Source organism: Microtus oregoni, unplaced genomic scaffold, assembly GCF_018167655.1.
Source record: "Microtus oregoni isolate MIOR12 unplaced genomic scaffold, Mior012 000009F_ref0000495, whole genome shotgun sequence".
Lineage (NCBI taxonomy): Eukaryota > Metazoa > Chordata > Mammalia > Rodentia > Cricetidae > Microtus > Microtus oregoni.
Genome location: NW_024543068.1, coordinates 32379630 through 32392890, shown reverse-complemented (window position 1 = coordinate 32392890; position 13261 = coordinate 32379630). Strand labels below are relative to the sequence as shown.

The window sequence follows — 13261 nt, the reverse complement described above, 5'->3', positions numbered from 1 at the left end:
ATCCCTTCCTTGCTAATGTTTATCATTAGATATTACTTTTTCTATGAGATCATTGTGAATGTGAGTGGTGCATGATCTCCTTCTTTGCATCCTGGTGGTGGTGTATAAAAATTCTCATTGATTTATGGAAATTGACTCTGCATCCTGACATTGCTAAACTTACTTATTGTTGGTAGAAGTATTTTTCTCTATATATGTGTATCATATACGTAGGAATACTATTTTAATCACATTTTAAATATGTATTTCCACTCTCACAATCATTCAGCACTATAAAATTATTTATTCTTCTATATTTTTAGTAATTTTATCTTTTCCAAATACCAATTATTGTGCAATTTTTTTCCTTTTACTCACGCATAACTTTGTCATAACTTAATATAATATCTCATATTGATGAAATATTTCCCTGCAATTTTCACATTTTATTTTTAGTAATGTTTAATAATTCATTGTATAATCTAGTGCAGCATCTTTTGCATTTAGAAATTCAGCAGACAAATAAATGTTGGTTTTATATTTTAGAATTAAAATCTTACCAGTTATTTTTGATCAGAAATAAGAATCAATGTTAGTTTTAGACAGAAGAGTTGTCAGGTATATTGCAACACAGACTAACATATAATTTTCCATTTAAGAAACTACAGTTAAAAATAGGGGTTACTTTTTCAAATTTTGAGGCAGTTATCTACTTACAAACATTAAAAATATTCATAAGAAGCCATAAGTACAAATATTACTTCTAAACTAAAAAAGTTATCAATTTCCTTATAATTTTTCATAAAGTAATTAATCACAGATTTGTAAAAGATAAATGATGCTTTCACTGAATTGTTGGAGAAATAAAGATCCAAGTATATGCTAAAATGAAATAAATTATTTTGCATTTCTCTCTAGGAAATTCTGCTTACACAGTGTTGTGAGTAGCATCCATAGTGATATGCTAAATGTAGTGAAAAGGTTTTAGCCATTGTGAAAAAGTTTGTTTGGATATTGAAATATTTATTGCTGTAGGAAGCTCATATAAAAGAAGGTAAGCAACCAAATATAGCTTCAGGAAGTGCCTGAAGCTGACCATATAGACTATGTCCCACCCTTCTGAGTTAAACCATCAAATCTGAGATTATACCTTAGAACAAGCAAAACCAAGGTGCAGAGAAGACTCAAAGACCAGATTAATTACCTGGAAAGATCAGAAACCAATCATTTTCCTCCCTGGAAAAGGTTTAGACCGACTGAATCACAAGGAAAGACACTAGCCAACCTGTTCAGCTACCTGCAGTATCTTTGGGCTGTATAGTGTGTTCTAGGATTTGCAGCTTTTCTGAATTTCATCCATGCTTTGATGGCTTTGTTCATACAGCTGCCTTTAAAACATTTCTGCTCATATAAGTAACCCTCACCTGTATTCCTGTAAGTAATCCCAATAAAACTAATTATTTTTGCCAGGTTGGAATTTGGTGGTATATATACTTTCATGGCTCTTGAGTTCCCAACATGAGCTGAATAAAGGTGAATATTGTGTTTCCCTGTGACAAGTTTTGTCACACAAGGTACTAGAATGAAGGCACAAAATATATTGATGGCACAATTTAAGTATGCATGATATGGTTATTGACTCATACTTACATATTAAAAGGGGTACTTAAAACTATATATATTGATATCATTATATAAAGGTGTAAAATATTAGTCTGCCTTTAAATACAGCAAAATTTCACCAGTTTTATAAGATGTCATTAACAATAATTCTCTTTTTACTTTATATCTACATTGCCCTTAACATTGGTGAATAAAGAAACTGTCTTGGCCTGTAGATAAGGCAGGGAAAACTAAACTGAATGCTGGGAGAAAGGAGGCAGAGTCAGAAAGAAGCCATGTAGAACTGCCAGAGACAGATGCTGGGAACTTTACCTGGTAAGCCACTGCCATGTGGTGATACACAGATTAATGGAGATAGGTTAAATTTATATGTAAGAGTTAACAATAAGAAGCTAGAACTACAGGGTCAAGCAATGATTTAAATAATATAGTTTCTTCGTGATTTTGTAGGTCTGAGCTGCCTGGCAGCCAAGAAACAAACAAGCAGCCTCCCTACAACAATTATGTGATAAAATTGAACTGTATCTGGGTATTATAATAAATGTTTAGATTGTATCTGATCTTTAAAGAAAAAAGAAAATTATATTTTGCTTCACTTGAAATACTTTTATACTGTTTAAATATTATAACATTATCTTGATTGAATTAAGTATATATAATAATGTAGTTATGACATCTTCCTTATGATATAATTCATTAAATTAAATTACTTTTAGATGTTAGGAGGCTGAACCTCAAAATAAATCTTCACACACATGTTTCTTGCTAAATATTCACAAGCTTATTGTTTATCTTTACAAATTTTGACATACACATTTAGAAAACTTGAAAATTAATGTAGAATACAGATTATTTTAGGACATCTCACGAGGAAAACAGTGGGTAACCATGAATGAAAAATACAGAAGACCAGATAGTATATGGTTGCCAGCAAAACACAAGGAATATATTTTAATTGTAGTATTACCATGAAAATTAGGAACAACTTTTCTCAAAGTTTACTTTTCTTTTTCCAAATTGAAAATATTAAAGATGATTTCTCCAGTGATCCCCTTTGGCATAAAAACATATGCTCAGAAGTCTGCCTTATGGAGATTTATAAAGAAACATATGTAAAATCAAGTCAACCACAATAGAATACTTACATGTCTTCCATTTGGGTAGGAAATAATTCACTTATTTAAATGTTACATTTAGTCTGCCAAAAATGTTCACCTGTTTTTGAATTATAATGATGAAAATAATCATTTGAGGATGAGAAAAACATGAAGTAATATCTCTGTTGACTCTGACTCATGCAATGCAAGAAATTATAAGAAGAGCTAAACCTTCCTTCATCTTTAACTTCTAAACATCACAAAGTGTACTGAAAGTAATTGTTTTTAGTTATGAATTACATATTCTTAAGTATGTTATTAGCATCTCTGTTTAAGCTAAGGTAATCTTTTTCTGTTTTAAAACAATTTTATAGATGATGAAAAATCAATATAATTATATTTGAATTCAATATATTATTCTTTGGAGGATATTATTACATTGTTCTTAAGTGTATGTTATTTATATACATAGAATACACAAACAACCACATACACAAAGGGTACTACATAGAAAGTTTTAGGGATTGCTATATGAAGAGGACCCTGGGAACTGATACCATGTTTATTCTGAAACAGCGATTTTTCAGAAAATATAAGTGCGACTCTCCTAAACAGCAGAGTACTACTGCTGTTTCTCAGAGCTATAAAGAGGAAAATATTTCATTAATTTACTTTCCAAAAGGCATTTGTGAAATGTCACTACCTGAGAACTCACTCTGGAATGGGATATAGAAAATAACTTTTGCCATAATACTCTTCATGACATTGACTCTTGCTTCTCTGAGAGCCAGAGAATTAATAACCTATTAAAGAAGATGTCTCCATTTATTCCAGGAAGCCCACGAATATTCCCAAAGCCTCAAACTCCCACTTCATGCTCTAGTGCTCTGAGAGTGAAATATTTCTTCTTGGGCAGCAACAGGAACATGTTTCTCTTTTTGTTAACATCTTTATGAAATACATAAAGAACAAAAGAAAATGCAGGGCATTCAGAGGGTCCTTGTAAGTGAAGATGACTCAATTTGCCCATACGTGCCATTTCAGTGGACTTTCAAGCATTTTATTAAGTTCTACTTTATAACATTAAACAACTAGGAGGTTATCTTGGCAAGTATATTCATGGATTTTTTTTATTTGTGTGACTATGTTTTGCTAATTGATAAACATAGTGTTAATCAAAGATATATAAAATTATGACTACCTGGGTTTAACCCCATTTCAGGAAAAATAATATATGCTAACATGATAAATGCTTCTTTATTGCTTTTCAGAGGTTTACTATTAGTTTTCACTTATTGTGCTTGTAGCTTTTAGATGTTTAAGAGTAGAACACATGTGTAAATAATTTAACATATCCATATTAATTTTCCTGATAGTGGTTATTTTATTGTAATTGGACTTGTGCCTTTAAAGGATCAATTACATTCATAAAGACTAACAAAACAGTGTATTTGTCTGGTTTGTAATTGATCATTACTCATCCATTAATTTATTTATTTTCAATTATTTTTTCTGTCTGTATGACTGTCTATCTATCATCTATCTATCATCTATCTATTTATCTATCTATAGTATATCAATCATCAGTCTATCATCTCTATCTTTTTATTTAGTTATCTATTATCTTTCTATCATTGTCTATTATCTACTTAGGAGTATCACATCTACTATATGTGTAATATTTATACTTAAAGAGGTAATGAATTTGAGAGGAAAAGAAGGGTATAGGAGAAATTGGATTAACATGTGGTAGGGGTGTAAATAGCACAGAGCACTCATGCATAAAATCCTTTAAAAATTAAATTTTACATTAAATAAAGTGACTATAAAAAGTCTTTAATCCAGTTGAGGCAAGACTAAGCCCCTCCCTTCCTGGCATTAAGGCTGTACAAGGCCTCAACTGAATGTGTCAGGCTTTGTTGACTACCCATGGGAGGCCTTACTCTTTTGAGGGGTAGATGCAGGTGGGTTGGGGGAAGGTGGCGAAGAGGGAGAGACGGGAAGAAAGGGGACTGTGGTTGGTATTTAATATGAATTGAAAAAATAAAATATAAAAAATGTCTTTGATCATGTTCTCTTCAAATAGATAATTATAAACAAAATTCAAAATACTATAAAGCTGATATTCATTGGCTTTAGACAAAGATTTTTCATAAAGTCCTGCAGTTTGTATTAATTTGGGTTCATTGTTGCATATGAATAATTTGAATATCTAGATAAATTTTAATAAAATATTTTTAATTAATATTAATTTAATAAATATAAATCATTTGACAATATAAATCATATATAGTCCTTAATCATTTTTTCTATTAGTTCACTATCATGGAACTTTTTCCAAGACCAAATCAAAACAATTGGTAAAAAAAAAGCTGGATATACTGTGGATACTGATTTTAATATCATTATCTAAATTCTAGAATTTTGGATTTCACTGGTGTAGCGGTGCAAAAAAAAAAAAAAAAAAAAAACAGCTCCCAAAGGGCGTGTCACTATTAAGAGGTGTGGCCTTAGTCAAGTAGATGTGGCCTTATTGTAGGAAGTGTGTCAATGTGCATAAAGACAGATTTGAGGTTACTTTTGCTCAGCTTCCTTCAGTATCACACTGATTCTACTTCCTGTTGCCTGCAAGATGTAAGACTCTCCACTACCTCACCAGCATCATGTCTTCCTATATGCCACCTTGTCCCACCATGATGATAATGGACTGAATTTTTGAACTCTAAGCAAGTTATATGATTAAATGTTTTTCTTTGAAAGTGCTGACATGGTGGTAATGCCTCTTCACAGCAATAGAAACCCAAAGACAGCTTTTTTTTTTATCTCAAAGATTAAAACCTCAATTCCACATTCATCCAGCTTTCGTGCCTGCCCCACCTGCCCATTTTAGTTTAGTCTGTATACACTCTTGAGCCTTTTCTTAATTCCTGTGAATTTGCTGCAGTTCATGTAAGAACATGTGCTTTGTTGAATCGCCCTTGAGAAAAGATTTTCTGACATTTTCCCCCTGATTGGACTGTTATTACAGACTTTTGATTGACACACCTTAGAAGTGTTCTTGTGAATCGTAACAAGTACATGACCGACACAAGCCTTATCTCTCATTAGGTTTGGTACACACTGAAAAAAAAAATGGGATAAACTTCCCTCATGAAGGCCACCGTAGTTTTTTTAATAACTGAAACTCATAAATAGATAGCCAGGTACTTTATAGAAAAAGGCACATATCACATCTATTTTTTATTATGTTACATTACAAAATGTCACACAGTAAAATAATTATGATGGGTACTGCTTCTTGTATTTTGTATTATTTCTAAAATGTAATTTCATAGGTTTAAATGCCAAAAAGGTAGGGAAACAAATTAGGTATCCTAATTTTCAGACCTCAGACATGTTATAGCAGTAATCACTTGAAAGATTATCTTTAATTTTTAATTACTTTGAATTTCTTATCTGGTAGTGTTAGTATTTGTACCACATCTGTGCCTAGTTATAATGGATCCATTTGCTCTGAGTTTACTTGATCTTTCCTTTAACAAAGTTTTTGTTGTTGTTGTTTGTGAATTTATCCAGACTATATAGAAAAACAATTGAGCAGGGACTTAAGCAGGGACGTGTGTGTGTGTGTCTATGTCTGTCTGTATGTGTTTAGATAAATGTACCTATTACCTCGGGACATCAGAGTGAAAGGTTGTGTTAATCTGTTCAGGAGACCAATGGTGTGTTGTTTGTTGTTACTCTAGTCACAAATTAAAATTCTATTTTATTTTTTCAAGACAGGATTTCTCTGTAGCTTTGGAGGCTGTCCTGAACTAGCTCTTACAGACCAGGCTGGGCTCGAACTCACAGAGATCTGACTGCCTCTGCCTTACAAGTGCTGGGGTTTAAGTTGTGTACCACCACTGCCCAGTTAAAATGACTCAACATCAGAAACTTTACATTCTTTCTGTTCTATTTGGTTTTTACTGGGTTCACTGAAAAAAAATTATTCTCTCTTTCCTCTCTCTCTCCCTCAATTTGACTCTATCTCTTTATCATTCTCTTTCAAATCTCTTCCAACTCTTGATTTACTTGAATCTTCAATGAATAGTGTGGAGAGCAGGGTGATTTAGAGCATTTTAAAATACCATAATCTGGGATTATTTCAAGCATCTGCCCATGTACTATAGAACAGGGCTGAGAAACCCCCATAGCTTATTTTTCTGACCAATTTCCAGGAAGGACACTGTATTTTTGCTTGGTTTACTGTCGGGACCAATTAAGCCCTGGCCTTCAGCTGCTCTTCCCTGTCTAGAGCCTTCTAATTGAAGTTACTAGAAGCTGTGCCTAGTTTAGAGGATCAGAGGATGGGATTTTCACTGTTGGCCATTGACTGCAGTGTATTTAAGCCTCCATGGTGCTATTAAAGAGGGGGCTTTTGGTACCAGTGATTTTAAGTCTGTGTGTTGGTCTGTCTCTGCGTGTGTATTCTCAACCTCCAGCCTCTTGCCAGAAGCTCCAGAACTGGGTTCTAGCGCAAAGAGCACAGACGGGGCGGCAGCGGCAGCGGCAGCGGTGAGCTGCAGTTTACTTTCTCTTTCATTTCTTTATGGCTGTTGTGGATGTGCTATAGTATCTCCAGTTACAAATAGGACATTGTACATTTTGTGGCCTTAAGGTATAGTTGCTTAGAGAGTAAATGCACAGAGGTCTATGCGGAATGCTTGTTTCTGTGCTACTGGCTTCCAGGAATTGCCGTGAAACTTTTTCTCTTTACACTATGATCCTCAAGTGAAATAAAGAATACGAATCAGTAATTTCGGCTCTGGATATGTTTTCATATCCAATCTACTGCCTCATAACAGGAGGGCCTTTCTTTGAATTCTTCTGTTATTGTCTTTGTATATGCTATAATTTTTATCTCACTAATTTAATTTATATTTGTTTTCTTTATCTGTTTAAATGATTTTGGTAAATGATATATTATCATAAATAAATGTATTAAGAGGATAATGGCTACTATATATATTAATTGACTTAATAGGTTTGTTGATGTTTAGTTTATTGAGGTTTTATATAATTTGGAAAATTTACATCTGTCAGATATGGGGTTTGTGAAGTTCCTTTTACATTCTGAAGACTGCTCTTTTCCCTTTTGACAGTGTACTTTGCCTTAGAGAAATTTCTCAATATCATGGGTTCCCATTTATTCATTGTTGTTTTCAGTGCCTGTAAGATTGTAGTTCTATTCAGGAAGTAGTCTCCTGTACCAATGCATTGGAAGCTATTTCCCACTTTCTCTATTATCAGATTCAGTGTATCTGGATTTATGTTGAGGTCCTTCATTTACTTGGACATGATTTTCTCTAGGGTGATAGAAATTGATATGTTTATATTCATCTACATACTAACATATAACTAGACCAGCAGCATTTGTAGTAGACTTCTTTCTTTCTTTCTTTCTTTCTTTCTTTCCTTTCTTTCTTTCTTTTTCGCTTTATCTTTCTGGCTTCTTTATCAAAAATAAGGCATCCATAGGTATGTGAAATTGTGTCTGTGTTTTTGATTCCATTGATCAACTTATCTGTTACAATGACAATACCTTGTGGTTTTTATTATTATTCCTCTGTAGCACAGCTTGGAATCAGGGATAGTGTACCCCCAGAAGTTCCTTTATTATACAAGACTGTCCTAGCTAAACTGATTTTGTTTGTTTTTCCCTTAGAAGCTGAATTTACTTCTTTCAAGGAATAGTGATGAAATTTTTGTGGGAATTGCATGTATATTGCTTTTGGTATGATGACCATTTTTACTATTGTAATCTTACTGTTCCATGAGCATGGAAGATATTTCCATCTTCTGGTATCTTCATTTTCAATTTCTTTCTTCAAAAACTTAAAGTTCTTGCCATTCAGGTCTTTAACTTGCTTGGTTAGAGTTATACAAGTAGTTTTTATATTATTTGTGGAGTTGTTCAGGGTGTTGTTTCACTAATTTCTTTCTCAGCCTTTTTATTGCTAGTATGTAGGAAGGTACTGATATCTTTTGTTGGAAGAGGCTGCTTGTTGGTTCCCAGGCTCTCGGCAAGCTTAGATCTGAAATAATCACACAGAAACTGTAATAATTAAATGACTGCTTAGCCCATTAACTCTAGCTTCTTATTGGCTAACTCTTACATATTAATTTAACCCAATTCTATCAATCTGTATATGGCTACATGGCTGTGGCTTACCAGCCAAATTTTCCGCATCTGTCTCCAGCGGGTTACATGGTGTCTCTCTTAACTCCACCCTTCATTCTCCTAACATATAGCCTAGCTTTCCCTCCCTAGTTCTGTTTTTCCCTACCATAGGCTCATGGCAGTTCTTTATTCATTAACCAATAAAAGCAACACTCAGACAGATGAACCTCCTACACCATTTTTAAGTTTATTTTGTATCCATCCACTTAGCTAAAGGTATGAGAAGCTATAGGTTCCATGGAAGAATTTTTGGGGTCTCTATGTATACTGTCATATCATGATACTTTGCCTTCTTCTTTTCCAATTTGTATCCTTTGATCTCCTTTAGTTGTCCTATTGCTCTATTAAAACTTCAAGTACCACATTGAAGTGGTATGGAGAGTGAACAGCCTTGTATAGTCCCTGATTTTAGTGAAATTGCTTTTAGTTTGTCTCCATTTAATTTGATGTTGGGAACTGGCTTTCTGTGTATTGCCTTTATTATGTTTAGATACGACCTTTCAATCCCTGATCTCTCCAATACTTTTTATCATGAATGGGTGATGGATTTTTTTCAAAGCTTTTTCAGCATCTAATGAGATGTCCATGTGACTTTATTTTTTAATTTATTTATATGGTGGATTAAATTGATGTTTTCATATGTTAAACCATTTCTGAATCTCTGTTATAAAACATACTTGGTCATGGTAGATGATCTTTTTGTTATTTCTTGGATTCAGTTTTTAAGTATTTTACTGAGTATTTTTGCATCTAGGTTCATGAGGGAAATTGGTCTGTAATTCTTTCTTTGTTGACTCTTTGTGGTTTGGGTTATCAGTGTAACTTTGGCACCATAAAATGCATTTGACAATGTTCCTTCTCTTTCTATTTTTAGGAACGATATAAGTATTGGTATTACTTCTGTACTAAAACCATCTGACCCTGGGCTTTTTTTTTGGGGGGTGGGGGGTTGGGAAACTTTAAATGACCTTTTCTATTTCACTAGGAGTTGTAGATCTATTTAAATTGTTTATCTGATCCTGATTTAACTCAAGTAAGTGACATCTATGGAGAAAATTGTCCCTTTCTTTTAGATTTCCAGTTTTTGGAGTAAAGGTTTTTTAAATATAGTCTAATGATTCTCTTAATTTTCTCAATTTCTGTTCTTTTGTCTTCCTTTTCACATCTGATTTTGTTGATGCAGATATTCATTCTCTACCTTTTAGTTACTTTAGATGAGCATTTATCTATCCTGTTTAATTTCTCAAAGAATCAACTCTTTGCTTCCTTGATTCTTCTCTTTGTTTCTATTTTATTGGTTTCAGCTCTCAGTTTGATTATTTTATGACTTCTGTTTCTCTTGGGTATGTTTGCTTGATTTTTTGTTTTAGAGCTTTCAGGTAAGGTGCCAGGCTGCTAGTATGAAGTCTCTCTGACTTATTTATGAAGGCACATAGTACTATGATCTTTCCTCTTAGCACTGTTTTTATTGTGTCCCATAAGTTTGGGTATGCTGTGCATTCCTTTTCATTGAAATTTAGGAAGTCTTTATTTTATTTATTTTTTCTTTTTTTTCTTCTTTGACCCAGTGGTGATTCAGTAGAGAGTTTGTAAGATATTTTTGCTGAAATACTTCTTTAATCCATGGTATTCTGATAAAGTACAGGGGATTATTTTAATTCTCTTAAATCTGTTGAAACATGTAAGTATATTTTAAACTTTGGAGAATGTTCTGTGAGGTGCTATGAAGAAGGTATCTTTTTTATGTTTCAGTGAAATATTCTGTAGTTATCTGAAAGGTCCATTTGTGTTATAACATCTATTAGCTGTTTCTCTGTTTATTTATTTATTTTTTCTGGATGATCTGTCCATTGGTTTGAATAAGGTATTGATGACTCGCACAATAATGTGTGAGGTTCAATGTGTGACTTAAACTTTAGTAATATTTCTTTATAAATGTTGGCGCCCTTGTGTTTCGGGAATAGATATTAAGAATTGCAATGTTTTTGACTTTTCGCTCCAAAGGTTATGGTATCACTTTCTTAAGTCATTCTGAATCCATGTCCATCTAACATCAGCTACCTCCACCATGCCAACAAAGTTTGACCACAACAAGAAAAATGTCATGTATTTGAGGTGCACTGGATGTGAGGTTGGTGCCACATCTGCTTTTGGCCCCAGGATCAGACCCCTGGGTCTGTCTCCAAAAAAGTGGGTGATTACATAGCCAAGGCAACTGGTATGGGAAAGGTCTGAGGATTACAGTGAAACTGACCATGCAGAACAAAGAGACCCAGAGAGAGATGATGCCCTCTGTCTCTGCCGTGATCATCAAAGCCCTCAATGAGCCACCAAGAGCCAGTGAAAAAGCAGAAGAACATTAAACACAGTGTAAATATTACTTTAAACAAGATTGTTAACATTACCTGGCAGATACAACACTAGTGTTTAGTCAAAGAACTTTCTGGAACTATTAAAAATATTCTGGGTACTGCAGAGTCTATGGGCTGCAATGTGGACCACAGTCACATTGATGACATCAACAGTGGTGTTGTAGATTACCCAGCTACTTAAGAAAGAAAAGAAAATATTTCAAAAACAAGGCCATCTGATAAAAATGCAAAACAAACAAACAAACAATAAAAAAAAATAACAGAAAAGAATTGCAATGTCCCCTTAGTGGAATTTTCCTTTGATGAGTATGAAATTTCCTTCTCCAGATCCTTTGATTAATTTTGTCTGGAAGTCTATTTTGTTAAATATTAAAATAGCTCATTCAAATTACTTCTTAGGTTCATTTGCTTAGATAATCTTTTCCCAACCCTTTACTTTGAGTTAATGTCTATCTTTGATGTTGAGGTATGATTTTTCTGTGCAGCAGAAGGATAGATCCTGTTTTCATATCCATATTACTGCCCAGTGTTGTATATTTGAATCCATTGATATTGAGAGATATTATTGACCATTGATTGTTTATTCTTGTTGTTTCGTTCCTGTGGGTAGTTTTGTGTGTGTGTGTGTGTGTGTGTGTGTGTGTGTGTACGTGTGTGTGTGTGTCTTTCCTTGGTTTTTCTGGTGTGAGATTATTTATTGCCTATGCTTTTGTGGGTGTGTTCAATCTCCTTGGGTTGGAGTCTTTCTTTTAGTAACTTCTGTAGGGCTAGAATTGTGTATAGAAATTGTTTAAATTTGACATTATTTTGAAATATCTTGTTTTCTTCTTCTATGGTGATTGATAATTTTCCTGGGTATATTAGTCTGGACTGGCATCTGTGGTCTCTTAGAGTCTGTAAGACATCTCTTACAGACAAGGCTCTTCTGACTTGTATAGTGTCCATTGAAAAGTCAGGTGTAATTCAAATAGGTCTGCCTTTATATTTTAGTAGGGTTTTTCCTTCACTGATCTTACTATTCTTTCTTTCTTCTGTATGTCTAATATTTGATTATTGTTGGCACAAGAACTTTTTTTTCTGGTCCAATTTATTTGCTGTTCAGTATGCTTTTTATGTCTTTACTGAATGTCTTTATGTTAGAAGAGTTTTCTTCTATGATTTTGTTGATATATTTTCTGGGCCTTTGAACTGTGATTCTTCTTTTCTTTACTCATTAATCTTAGGTTTGAGTTTTTCATAGTGTCCCAGATTTTCTGGATGTTTTCTTTTAGAAATATTTTAATTGTTACATTTTTTTTGATTGATGAATCTATTCTACTGTATTTTCAGCACCCGAGTTTCTTTATTCTGTCACTTACATTCTATTGATGATATTTTTATCTGTAGTGTTGTTTGCTTACACGGATTTTTTTATTTCAATGATTCCATCTATTTGGGTTTTCTTGGTCACTTCTATTTTGATTTTCAAGTCTTGAAATGTTTCCTTCACCTGTTCTTTTATGTTTTTTTTTTGACTTTTTTTTTTTGCCTTTCTCTAAGGGATTTATCAATGTTATCCAATTTTCAGTTTGTCTTTTTCTCATTTTCTTTGAGGAAATTTTTAAAAATTCTTGCATTAAGGACCTCCATAATCTTCATAAAGTTGTTTGTAAGGTTGTTTTCTTGTGCTTCAGAGGTATTGGAATGCTCAAGTCTTGCTATAGTAGGATAGCTGGGTTTGGGTTTGTGATGCTGCTCTTTCTGCCCTTGTTGATTGTGTTCTTACACTGGCATTTTGAGATCTGAGTTTTGGATGATTATGGATCCAAGTTTTGATTTCTGAGTCTTTGTTTGATGGATATTTCATTCTTTGGTTTCTGTTTCCTCTCTCATTTTCTGGCCTAAGTGACCAGGGTTCTGTTGGCTAGGGAGTCTTCAAGGCAGTAAGTTGTTTCCTCTGACTTTTTTTTTTTTTTTTTTTTGGCCTA

At 33.4% G+C, this 13261-nt stretch overlaps 1 pseudogene; it reads left to right on the top strand.

Moving 5' to 3' along the window:
* Positions 1 to 10942: 10942 nt before the first annotated feature.
* On the top strand, positions 10943 to 11475 carry LOC121452601 (annotated as a pseudogene).
* The last annotated feature ends 1786 nt before the right edge of the window (positions 11476 to 13261 follow it).